The sequence below is a fragment of the Hypanus sabinus genome, chromosome 5 (assembly GCF_030144855.1).
Source record: "Hypanus sabinus isolate sHypSab1 chromosome 5, sHypSab1.hap1, whole genome shotgun sequence".
Classification (NCBI taxonomy): domain Eukaryota; kingdom Metazoa; phylum Chordata; class Chondrichthyes; order Myliobatiformes; family Dasyatidae; genus Hypanus; species Hypanus sabinus.
The window spans coordinates 44,690,278-44,703,676 of record NC_082710.1 but is presented as its reverse complement, the minus strand read 5'-3'; the positions used below and the strand labels follow the sequence as shown (position 1 = coordinate 44,703,676).

Genomic DNA, 13,399 nt, shown 5'->3' with positions numbered 1-13,399 from the left:
AATTCATCACCTGCAGCCTATTTAAACCCAACTCTCATCTGCAATCCTTGTTCACCCATCGAACCAGCCAGCCTCAGCCAGTTGCTCCTAACCTTCAATTACCTTCTTGCCTTGTTGTGTTAGTATTTGTTCTCTCCTGTTTTGTGGTCCCTTGTGTCTTGTTATTTTGTAGTTTATTCTTAAAGTTATTGTCCACTGTTAAATTGTCTCCATTGCTCTGCATTTCCTGACAGGATGAGTAAACCTGTGATTGACTCAGCTGAATTTGCTTGCCTAAAGAAGAGCATCTGCTGACATGAGTACAAGGTCCAGAAGCAGCAGGAAGCCATTCTGCTTGCCACTCTCAGCCAACTCTCCATCTCATTACAGCAATCACACTTTGGTCAACTTCCTCCCTCAGAGACCTAGATTCTAGTTCAGGGGTGGGCAAACTTTTTGACTTGAGGGCCACAAAGGGTTCTAAAATTTGACAGGGGGGCCGGACCAGGAGCAGATGGACGGAGTGTTTTGGTAATACACCTCATAAGAGAAAATAAAATATCATGGGATATGTAGAAAACACGTGCTTTAATTTCAATTGAAAATGAACAAATGCATTACAACAAAATATCTGTCTTTGAAGTCCCATGGTATTTAGCTATTTATTGAAATGTCTTTTAAAACACTGAAAATTAAATGATTAAAATACAGCGTTTTTTAATAGTAACAGTTATTATTTTAAAGCACTGAAAATTCTGTTATCCTTCAAGATATTATCATCATCACTCTCCTCCTGACTGTCTTTATTTCAAAAACGGTAGGAGATGCAGGTCTACTTGTCCTGCTCCTTCTTATTCAATTGTTCCCTGTGCCAAAACTCAACAACGACCTGCACAATGACAGAACAGTGAGAGCGCGCCAATATGCGGAGCTCTGTGCTCGCAAATCCCCACAGGCTATCTCCCTTAGCCGGAATGCTGGCTAATTGTGAGCCGGTTCGGATGTGCCAGGAAATGGGTCGCCACAAGGTCACAAAGTAAAGCGCAAATGTGGAGTAATACGCTGCACCTCAACAAAGGTCAATGTATATAGAGTGCGTCATCTATTGGGAAGACGCCAGAATTGCGGGGAAAAACGTTAACAAGGTTTATTAATATAATTTCATCAAGTTCTGCGGGCCGGATTAAAAAGCTTAACGGGCCGCATATGGCCCGCGGGCCGTAGTTTGCCCATGCCTGTTCTAGTTGAACCTAGAATTCAACTGAACATTTCAGTAGAAGCGTGGCAGCATTTGCAGGCTGCCCCCAGCACATCCTTGGACTGTGTTAGTCGTGACACAAATAGCATATTTCACTGTAAATACTGCAGCCTGCAAATACTGCCACACTTCCACTGCCAACAGAGCTTGCTCAGAAACGACTAACCTGTATATCTTTGGAATATGGGAGGAGACCTGAAGGAACTCACGCAGGCACGGGGAGAGCATACAGACCACAGGGAGAATTGAACCTGGGTTGCTGGTGCTTGAAAATTATTATGCTAAACACTACGTTACCATGCCGGCCTATCAGGATTAAATTCCACCTGTCATTTCTATGCTGGTTGTACTAATGTATCAACATCAGTCTGTGTTCTAAGAGTATCTTCCTCACTACCAACATCACCATTTTTGGTCATCTACAGACCTACTGACTGCACCTCCTATATTTGCATCTAAATTCTGAATGTATACCATAAGCAGTAATTCCTAGTAACGATTGCAACCCCCACATCACAGGACCCGAATTACAAAAACAACTCTTCACCATTTCCCTCTGCTTCTTATTACCAAGTCAACGTCAATCTCTTTACACCCATTCTATAGAAATATTAATGAATGCCAAGAATTCATTGTAAACCCACTTTACCCCAAACCTAATCAGTTTGGGGTAAACATTACTTTTTGTTCAGTGATACTTCTATGAAATTTTAGAAATCTACTCCTGAGTTTAAAACCCCAGGACAGAACATGGAACAGTACAACATAGGACTAGTGCCTTCAGCCCATGATGTCGTGCCGAACTAATTAAATGTTTATGTGAATTAATCCCTTCTGCCTGCGTAATGTCCATAGCTCCCTTTCTCTGCACACTCATGTGCATATCTAAAAGATTTTTGAACATCTCTATCTGCCTCCACCACTGCCCCAGGCACTCCAGGTACCTGTCACTCTCTGAATGAAAAATAGTTGTCTCCCATATCTGTTGTGAACTTACCCCATCGCATTTTGAATGCATGCCTCTAATAGTGGCCATTTCAACCCTGGGAATTGGCTCTGAGAAAGCTCAGCGTACCAAGCAATATTATAAAGACTGACCCAAGATTTGGGGAAATGCAGCGGGATTAGAAAATGGATACTTAGCAAGTTCTGAACCCAGTGAAATGTGCACCCTTGTGTGCATTCATCGGGCAAGCACCCTATTGTCAAAAAACCTGAAAAATGCTTTTGTTTCCCTGCAGGTTTACAAGAAGCAGACATATGGCAAGCACAGTATGAGTTCATACTAAATTGCCATTAGCAAACATGGGCAAAGAGAAGGTTTAAGAGAGAAAACTAAAATGACCTGTTAGTAATTGCACCATGTTCCTTAGAGTCATGAATGAAGATTATTTATTTAAATTGAAGTTTCTGTACTAATCTTCCTTTCAAAGTCCTCTTTCATGTGGAAGAACATTAAAAATGAACCATCGTTTAGAAAGTCAGATCTTTGGACTGTAATTAAACACCAGCTATCAAATCCAGTCTTGTGTAATAGCCACAGTCCCACTCCAGGGAGTGAGAGCATTACCTGTCCTGAGTCCTGGCAGGAAATAGTTCGGAGAGGAGGTGGGGTATTTCCCCCATAGCTGCAGTTGAGTTTTTGGTGGTTAAGTCAAATAAAATATTGGAAAAACTTGCATGAAAGGCTCCATGTCTACCTGACAAAGAGGTTAACATGAATGTTGTGAGTTAACTCAGGAGAAAGAGGAAATATTGCAAAAACTGATTCAAAAGAGATTAGTTTACTAAAGAACATACACGGATATTTCAGTGTGAATTCCTTTGAAGTAAATATTTATCAAAAGCGATTAAAACAGTGTGGACATTCAGTGAACAGGAACTGACTGTGGTAAAACAGGCATTTGTGACTTCTTTCTAGTTGATGTGTGAATGGATATTGGCATTTCCTTGCTGCAAGTCACCTATGAAACATGTCTGAGGCTATGTGGGTGGGCGACAATAAAGACACTGTCTCATCCTATTCAGGATGTGCCCTCTGCTGCTGCACTTGTTTCAGGGTTGGATGTTTGTTATTTAAATAAATAAACTGGTTAGTGTCTGAGGCTGGCCATGAATGGCCGTGCTTTGAAAGCCCAGTGAGAGCCAATGCTGCCCACCCACTAAGTCTAACCTTCAACTAATCATTGAGCAAATGTTCTCAGAGTACTCCGGACTACCATCTGCACTCACTTTTCTAATTAGAAACCCCTTCCTGACAGCAGCATTATAGCCATGAACTAAAATAGGAAGCATTGCCATTCCTTGCATTTCCTCTGCTTTTCCCATCTTGCTGATTCCTGAGCAATTAGCAAAGCCTACTACGTTTCCTGGATTGAACATGTGTTAAAAAAAAGTTGCAATTTTCTGGAAATTACAGAAATAAACAAGCAATGGAAAAATGTTTGGCATCTCTTAAAAGCTCATAAACTCTTTTACTTTCAACTTTTTAAAGAAAGTGTAGTCATCTCTGCTTACTTAGTTTCAAGAAGTATACTTAAAAAGGCTAAGACATTTATCTTCCCTACTTTGAAAATGCAGAAATTTGTTTCATGAAAGTTGTGCATTTACAAAAACTAACCAATAAGTACATTCCGTTGTGTTTGAAAGGCTAGTAATGATGTGAAATTACTTTCAACAATATCTGTTATGAATGCTTATTAATTTGTTCAATGTATTAATGTAGATCTCTACTATCACAAACTGCAATTGTTTACCAGATGAGTAGAGTAATACTCGATACAAAGGTTGGTGACTGGTATTCTCGTGACCAGTTTTAAACTGTTCAGACTGTTTGAAATGCGATAAATATCCAAGTGATTAGTCAATGGGAAATTGTCGTGAATAGAAGCTCAAAATGATTGTCTTGCCATGATCGCCCTCTTTCTAAGCTATTCATTTTCACTCATTCAGATCCCTACATAACTACGCTTTGAGTTTTAAAAATGTCAGAATAATTAATTCATTCTCTTAATATTCAGCAATAGGAAGGTCAGTTGCTTCTAAATTAATTATTTCTGTATTAAGTCAGCTTGAAACAAGATTGCAAAAATGTAGTCAGCAATTTAGAGTTCTGTAAATTTTATTTATTTCCATGGCCACCTAATTAACTCACAATATATTACTGTCTCTTATCAATTTCAGCATTATAAGCTCACCGGTCAGTTATGCTGTATTAATGTACAGTACCTACTGGAGTGTAACTTTGAATGAGCTAAGCTGAACAGTGTTTCGATTAGCTGCAATATCCATTAGATTTAATTTGCACCTTAAGGTCTATTATTGATTAATTTACAAGAAAACATCAGTTCTATATTAACCGTGTTAATATTCTCTGGCTTGAGAACAAGGTCAATCTGACAGTTGTATTTCCAGTTTGCAACTTGCTTTAAACCAGCAACATTGTCAAATAAACTGCTTCATTTCCTAAGCCTTCAGTATTTTTATTTATGCAACAAAGATCCTATGAAATTAAGCAAGGATGCCCCTTCTCAGCTCCTTGACCAATTTACTGGATTACGTCCAGGTGAATGGAAACCCTCGTTTCTTCTAAGTGGTTATGCTGAACATAGAGTTTCTTTTAAAAAAATCACGTGGACCTACTGCTTTATTTGATGGGGTTCTCTGCTACTTTAGCTGCTCATTAACAGTAGCCTGTAGTCTATAAGTAAATATTGTTTTATATAAATTAGGTGGAATCTCGTAGTTCTTTCAGCTTCTGATCCAGTATTTATTTTAATCTGGGAGTGTCTGTAAGGTCTAACCAGCATTTCCTCAATTTGTGTCAAGATTCGTCCTCCCAGAGTAGCAGTGTGATAGTATTTCAGCAGCTTGTCATAGAGGGAAGAAGAGGGAGCCATCCAAAGTTATTGAGTGCTGAGTGGGACAGGAACACAATCTGGGGTCCCCTGCGACCCCACAAGGAAAGCCTGCTCTGCACATCTCCACCTTTCCCCAAGCATGCCTCATCTTCCCCTCATCCCTACATCTAGTCCTTGTGTTATGGAATAGTCTCCATGGCACTGATGCTGACCTGCCTCTTTCCATTCACTGTGGTAAGCAAATGGCTACAACTGGCTGTTGAGGTCACCCAGCATGCAAGTTGATGACAGCAGCTGTGTATTATTCTTAAACCATGTTGATGGACAGATAAACCCAATTACAATCCTCCATCCCCACTGCATGTCTGTTCAGTATTATTGATTTTATTTGACAGGTCAGGCAATTTTAAGTTTGTGATCTCGTATTTAAACATTATGTTTCCACAAAAGGAAAAAAGGAAATTAATGCTGTAATAATGCTGAAGTAAATCTTACATTATACTACAGGATTTTGTTTTTGGAATTGAATTGTTCTACACAACAGTCAATTAAAACAATGCAAATTTGTACACTCAGCTATGAATTGTAGCCCTAGTACGTCAACGTATAATTTACATTCACCCACTCACCGCTTTGGAAGTAAAGAGGAAAACCCCATACAACACAGAGCTCTTCCTTTCATTGCAACAGATAGACAAGCTAGAGTGTGAGTGAAATGAAAATGTAAAACATTGTATAGAAAAAAATGATCAAGTGAACAAAACTGACGATAATTTCTATTGAGCCGACTTTGTAAAAATATTCCCCTCCACTTCCGCTAATCAGATCCTTGTTATTTCTTTTGAATAATGCATCAAATAGACTAGAGCAGGGCTGAAAATCAAACTCTGGGAGTCACAGGTTCAGCTGCATCGCAGAACATAATCTGCACACAGAAGCAAAATGTGGAGGTATTGTCAGGCAGCATCTGTGGAGAAACAAAGAAAATTAATATTTTAGGTCAAAGACTGGTTCTTCAAAGACCACAGATGCTACCTGACCTGCTAAATAATTCCAATATTTATTTCTATCTTCCAACATCTGCAACTATTTGCATTTTGGTAATCCATACCATATCTGAGCAAAATTAATAAACAACAATAAGTATGGCAAGATAACTATTTAAATGAACATGGTATCATTCAGCTCCTTGACATCAGCTCTCTTCTTCTATTATACAACTGTTTCTTCCAGAGTAACTATGTACAATGCACATGATCATTTATTCAAAAATAGCTGCACACATTGCTTTGAGTTAGAATAGATTCCTTGTGGCTTTATTACAATAATGGACACTCATTATTGATATCACCAATTCTGCCAATTGAACTCCTTCATCTATCATAATTAGTACCAGAATCTTAAATATTTTACCAAAAACAGGTATATATTTAATAATTTGAGGTTTTGTTTATGATAGCTCATCATGTTTTAGATAATTATACTGCCCATCTCTGAAATTCCAATGATTTTCATCATTTCTAAGTTCTGAGTTGTTAGTTTGGCTCCTATAAAAGTGAAACCCCTTTTTAGTGGGCACCTCTGGAAACACGGCTCGTTAGCCCCTCGTTAACAGCCACTGGACTGTGCAGTGAGAACTCACCTTTCTCAGGCTCGGTACGTCTAGAGCGTATACAACTTCGACCCATCAAATCCGTGAGGTTAGGATGTCTCACCCACCCAAACCCCGGTTGGGGTGAATGCTGTGTGATTTATTGCCCCCAGCAATGTCCTGTCGGCAAGAAATAATAGATTGTACACTGCATACAATTATAAAGAATTATATTTAAGAATGTTAATTTAAGTAACCAGTTATTAAAAGAAAGGAAGAAAAAAATAACAAGGATGCATTATACTTAAACAGTCACATGTGCACAGTGGAGCTTAAATCTTCCAGAAGCCGTTGTTTTCGACATACACACTGCACCTTCCAAGTGTCACCCAAAACCCATCTTGACCAGATGGGCTGCCCCAGTGGAGTATTGGCCTTCCTCCTTGAAGCCATTCATCTGCACAAAGCACCTTCTGCAACAGGGACACCACCCTCAGCCACCTTCCCTCCTGTCTGCTCCCGGCTCCCGCCAACAAAGACCCCCAGTGTCCCTCACACAAACTCCCTGCCCAGTGTTCCCTCGAATCTTCTCCCAATTCCACCATCTTGATTGGCTGACACCACATTCCGGAGGAGCGACAAAGCCCCGTATCTCAACTCAAGCTCAAACCGGCTGAAAGCAGAACCGACTACTCTTACAGAGCTGCTAAAATGAGAAACCTACTGCACAGCAGTAAAAATCTTAACCAGGGAGTTACATAGGGTTGCTCACAATTCTTTTCTTGCTACCTGGCTCTGAACAACAGGTACAAATCCCTCCAGATGGCTCTGCGAGGCAGAGCTGGTGGGGTGGCATTGCCCTTGTATTCAACGGGGTGAGCATCTGCAGCCACTCAGGTACAGGACAATTGCCCTGAGTAGTGCACTGTTAGCTGAGTGTTCAGCTACTGTCTGGACGGGTACATAGTCTTCATAAAGCTGGCTAGAGCTAAAATTTTATTGCAGGAAGGAGACCTTATCAAGGGGACTGATAATAAAAATACAATTTTAGACTTTAGAATTTCAGACTTAACAATTTTAGATCAATAATGCAACTCTGTTAGATTGTTCCTCCATTCTCCAGCCTTTTGGAGGGTTCTCTGCCATCTTCCATGTCCAGCTGGTTCCTTAGACCAATCGGTTGGGCTGGGGGTGGGGGCGGTGAGAACCCCCAGTTTGGAATGTGCCTGCACATTATCTGGGGTGAGAGAAGGAGACTGCCTTCACAGTCAAATTGTTTGGATGCTCCAGACACTCTGAGGACTGGGAATTCAACCAATCACCACGTGATTTTTACCAAGTATGAATTGCATCACTAAATATTTATTACTAATTTTATTTACTTAGTGATCCAGCGTGGGGTAGGCCCTCCTGAACCTGCCAGCACCCCACAACCCCAATTCACCCTAACCTGATCACAGGACATTTACAATGACCAGTTAATCTACCCGGTACATCTTTAGACTGTGGGAGGAAGCCAGAGCACCCAAGGAAACCCAGGCATTCCACAGGGAGGAGGTATAGAGATTCCTTATGGAATGGTGCCGGAATTGAACTCCGAACTCTGGAAGGCCCCAGACTGTTATAGTGTTGTACATGGCACGTTTTGAATTTAGACCTATGCTTCCATACGTGTGATGGACATTGGCCTGAAGTACATTGGACACACAGACGTAACATCAGTCATTATGCAGTACACATTTGTGCATACAAGTTAACTTGCATATGAACAGTGGTGACCATGTACAGGAAAGTCAGGCCTAAGAGACTGTTACAGACCATAGCTGGGATTCTGCAACAGCAGTCGATAATAAGGTTCGATTTCTTTCAGCTCTTCAGATGAAGTTTTCTACATACCTGCTGCTCCATAACTCTCTCCTCATCCTCAATGATTCCATTATCATCAGCCCCAAGACAGTACCCACTGTTCATGCACAAACAGCGCGAGACACCATCATGACAGGGAGCAGAGATTATTCAGACGTTACGTTGAGAAGTGATCTGAATGTGGGGAAGGGAAGATCAGGGGCTAGGGATGAGGAGAGAATGCAGGGGGAGACAGATGAACCTGTGAAATTTGGGGTCTGTGTGGTAGTGTTGCACTATTAGGGCACCAGTGACCCAGGTTCAATTCCGCCGTGGTCTGTAAGGAGTTTGTACTTTTTCCCTGTGATCGTGCGACTTTCTTCTGGCTCTGGTTTCCTCCCACATTCCAAGAATGTATGGGTTGGTGGAGCAAGTGGGCAGGGTGGGCCTGTATCTATAAATACAAGTAAGCAAATGAATGAAAGACAGTGCTTCTGGAGTGATAATGGGTGGGCAGTTATCGTGGTGGTGGTGTTATGGGGTGATTGGGTGAAGGATGTGGGGTTACGGATGCTTGGCCTGATTATTGCTTCCCCGGTCTGTAAATCTCTGATGCAGGTGCCAGACAAAACCTGTGTGGCTTCTACCCAGCACATGCTGAGGACACTGAAAACAAGTAGAAATTATACAGCAAAGCTTCAAGATTGCCTGTTGTCAACTGCAGTGCACGAGTCGGAAGAGAACAAAATGATGGCTAAATCCAGATCTGATGCTGCATAAACACAACATAATAAGGAGAAAGGATACTTTAAAAAAACAAAAAGAGCACAATAAATATAAATATAAAAGAAATCCTATAAAATACAATGTACAAATAACTGTTAGAGTGTGGGTGTATATACAAAGATTAGCCTATATAAATAATTGATTGTATATAATGATAGACTAGGTACAGAACTATCTGTACATGAGATGACTTTGACAGTAAATAATAAAGTGATGAAGAGACTCTTGGCAAGAGGAACTCTTCCAGGCAGCAGATTACAGCGTAGAATTAGTCTGTTATTTCAATTCATTAATCATATTTAAAGATTTTAACTATCGATTACATCCAACAAAGAACAGTATAGCAGATAATTAACATTTAGCTTTTAAACTGAACATAAAGTACAGGACAAGATGAAGTTAGTCCTCTGACGTTATCCTTTGCAGTCCAGATACTAGAATAGGCTTGGAGCTGTGCGCTGACGCACATGATATCTTTCTGAAAAGATGTGAAGGAGATTGTTGATTCAATGTCTCCCACTAAACTGGACAGTCACTTGCTTTCCCATCCTGGCCTGCCACTGTGGCTTTCTTGCATCACTGGTGACCTTTATCAGAAAAACAAATTTCAGCTCTACAGAGGTTTCCATGGAGACTAGTTGGGAGTTTTCCGGAACTTTTCAATTCCAGATTGGTTAGAAGGATTCATTCCTCAGATAAGTAGCTACTAAATGCAAATGCGGAAGAAGAGGAACAGTATTGTTGTATATCATTGAGAAAATAATGTAGATTGTCCCATTACATCTATTGTGGAAACTATTTATCACCTCTTCTCAGGCAGAGCCTAATAAAACAAATTATCCATATACAATTTATTTCAAATGTATGTGACTGAAGAAATATACTTGCAGATTACCTGAAAAGATGAGAATGAAATAACCTCCACAACTTTTTATCACTCTCCCATGTCACACAATGATTTAAGATTTTACATGTTATCACCAGATGCATTTTGTCGTCTTGGTTACAGTACTGAGCAGCATACCTTGTGCATAATAACATCGGCATACAATGAATGCCGCTTAATGTGGACACAATGTGGACATAATGTGGACACAAGAAACTGCAGATGCTGTAATCTGAACCAGCTCTGCAAGTCAGGTAGATTCGTGGAGGCAGAGGGGTGGTTTTGAAGTTTCAAGTCAAGATGCTGCCTCAGAAGGTAGAGGGGAGATGCTACTATGAAGAGTTGAGAGGAGGGGTGAAGCGGGTGGAACTACGTGAGAGGATGTCCACATCATCCACATTGGTCATCTTGAGCTCCCAGTTGAATACCATTTCAACTGCCCCTCCCATCTCCACACAGATCCGTCCACCCTCAGCCTCTTCCACTGCCAGGGCAAAGCCAAGTGCAATGTAGAAGAGTTCCACCTGGGTAACCTAGAGCCAAATAGTATGTACATTGAAGGCCCCAATTTCAGGTAATCCTCACTCTCCTGTGTTCATTTCTCTTAATCCAACCATTTCTCAGCCATTCTCAATCCCCAACCAACACTGCTCATCTCTCCTACCTGGTTCCATCTGCTGACCCTGTCGCCCTTATTTGATTCCAGTTGCATCTTCATTACACCAGATCCTACAGCTGCAGTTTCTTTTATCTCCACTTATCATATTCCAGCTGCTGTCTCATAACTCCACATCTCCCACAACCACCCTCCCATACCTGACAGTGTCTGATTTCCTTGCACTGTTTCCATATCCCACTTCCAGCTGTAACTGACCAGCGGCCATCTCCTCAACCCTAAACCCACCTGACCTGGCTCCACCTGTCTATCATCCCCTCACTAGGTTCCACCTATCATCTGCCAGCCCCTGCTTCACTCCAACCCCCTCCACACCCTCATTGGCTATCTGCTGTCTACATTCTCAGTTCTGATGCAAGATCTTGACCTGAAACATCAACATCCTTCTGCCTCCGTAGATGCTGCCTGACCCTTTGTGTTCCTCCAGTTGATTAAAATAAATCTTGATTTCATACAATTATGGAAGTCACGGTGGGTTAAATTCTGAGGGAGTACAGGTAGGTAGTAGTTGGGAAATCTGAATCAGATGCTCCAGCAGAAGTTGAAGGAGATTGCAAACTGAAAACTGAAATGTTATTAGATTTCTGCTCTGTGTGAGTTCCCTCAGAAATTGCAATGAAGGAGGGGTGGGAGTTTTGGCCAGTGACTAACAAAAGGCCCATCACCGCACCAGGAAGAGTTAATTGATCCCTGAAGATATTAAGTTCCTCTGCAAATGGCAACTTATTAGAGAACTTATAAAAATTAGCAGCTTTCTCTTTGGGCCTCATTATTCTCTTTACTTTCTGCTGTAGTGAGAGGCAACTTTCCAATTGCCCTGGCTATCATCACATCAGGTACCTTCAATATCCCCACTGGCGTGTCTGCCCGCTATCCCGTGTATTCACTTACCTGCTTGTTGTACAGGGTCATTGTGTAGCTGTAGCTCAAAGTCTACCTCCACGCTTTCATCATCATTCTGGACACTTCCATCACAGATAAAGTGACTTTGCTTCTGTAAAAAGAATGATATTGTGTTATGGCAGATATGTGCTTGCACAGCTATATTCTATACGGTGAACAAAAACACCAATAAGCATTGTGGGGAATTAAAGGAATTTCAGAATTTAATTCAAAATTAGAATCAAATGTTCTTTGCGTTGCTTGACCGAAGTGTTTTTTTAACAGTGAAAATTAAAGATGCCTTTGAAAGGAAAACTGGCATTGGAATTGGAAGCCTAATATTAAAAAAAAGTTCATCCATTAACATCTGCACACAGCTTCTGCCAATGATTTGTCATGTGCTTTTAAAATAAGTTATATGAAAAGTTCTTTAGTTTGTTGGCCCTTGGAACAGCTCACCCCTCTCATTTCTTCACCTTGAGATCTCATATGAACTGACAGGAGCACTTGGTTCCTCCCTTGCCTCTCCTGCTCTTTCCCATGCTCACCACTTCTACCCTTTGTGGGGGAAAGTGAGCAAACAAGTAGGTTTTAAGTTACTGAGAAGGTTGGAGTTGGGAGAGGGATGGCAAAGTGAGGAAGGGAAGGATATTTCTGATAGAGTGAGGGCAGGGTTTGCCTATAGATTCTTACATTTAGCGAGCTGGCTTGATAATAGATTAGAACAGGAAGAGAGAGAAAGCAGGCGCAGGCATGTCAAAGCTGTTATTGGAGCCAAAAGGAGAATACTCAACTGATCAGGCAGTGTGTGTGGAGAGAGAAAAAAATGAGTTAATATTACAAGGTGATGAGTTAATATCTCAGATGGTGGCGAGAGGGCATACAGGAGCAAGATATGCCAACTAGTGGAGTGGTGCTGCAGCAACAACCTGGCACTCAATGTCAGTAAGATGAAAAAGCTGATTGTGGACTCCAGGAAGGATAAGACGAAAGAACACATACCAATCCTCATACAGGGATCAGAAGTGGAGAGAGTGAGCAGTTTCAAGTTCCTGGGTGACAAGATCTCTGAGGATTTAATCTGGTCCCAGCATATTGATGTAGTCATAAAGAAGGCAAGACAGTGGCTATACTTTATTAGGAGTCTGAGGAGATCTGGCATATCAACAAATACACTCAAAAGCTTCTATTGATGTACTATTCTGACAGGCTGCATCACTGTCTGGTATGGAGGGGCTACTGCACAGGACTGAAAGAAGCTGCAGAAGGTTGTAAATCTAGTCAGTTCCATCTTGGCTACTAGCCTACAAAGTACCCAGGACATCTTCAGGAAGTGGTGTCTCAGAAAGGCAGCATCCATTATTAAGGACCTCCAGCACCCAAGACATGCCCTTTTCTCACTGTTACCATCAGGTAGGATGTACAGAAGCCTGAAGGCACACACTCAGTGATTCAGGAACAGCTTCCTCCCCTCTGCCATCAGATTCCTAAATGGATATTGAACCATACAGTATTTCTGTTTTTTGCACATTTTTAAAATCTATTCAATACATGTATACTGTAATTTATTTATTTATTATTATTGCTTTTTATTTTATTTATTGTTATTATTTTTCTCTTCTATATTATGTATTGC

At 41.0% G+C, this 13,399-nt stretch overlaps 1 long non-coding RNA gene across 1 annotated transcript; it reads right to left on the bottom strand.

Annotated features, from left to right (window-relative positions):
• Window positions 1-426: 426 nt before the first annotated feature.
• LOC132394115 (uncharacterized) lies at window positions 427-12,014 on the bottom strand. Its single transcript, XR_009512184.1, has 3 exons — window positions 11,773-12,014; window positions 6,740-6,868; window positions 427-6,064 (listed from the first exon to the last, which is right to left on the bottom strand). It is a non-coding gene; the product is annotated as an uncharacterized LOC132394115 (long non-coding RNA).
• Between the last annotated feature and the right edge of the window lie 1,385 nt (window positions 12,015-13,399).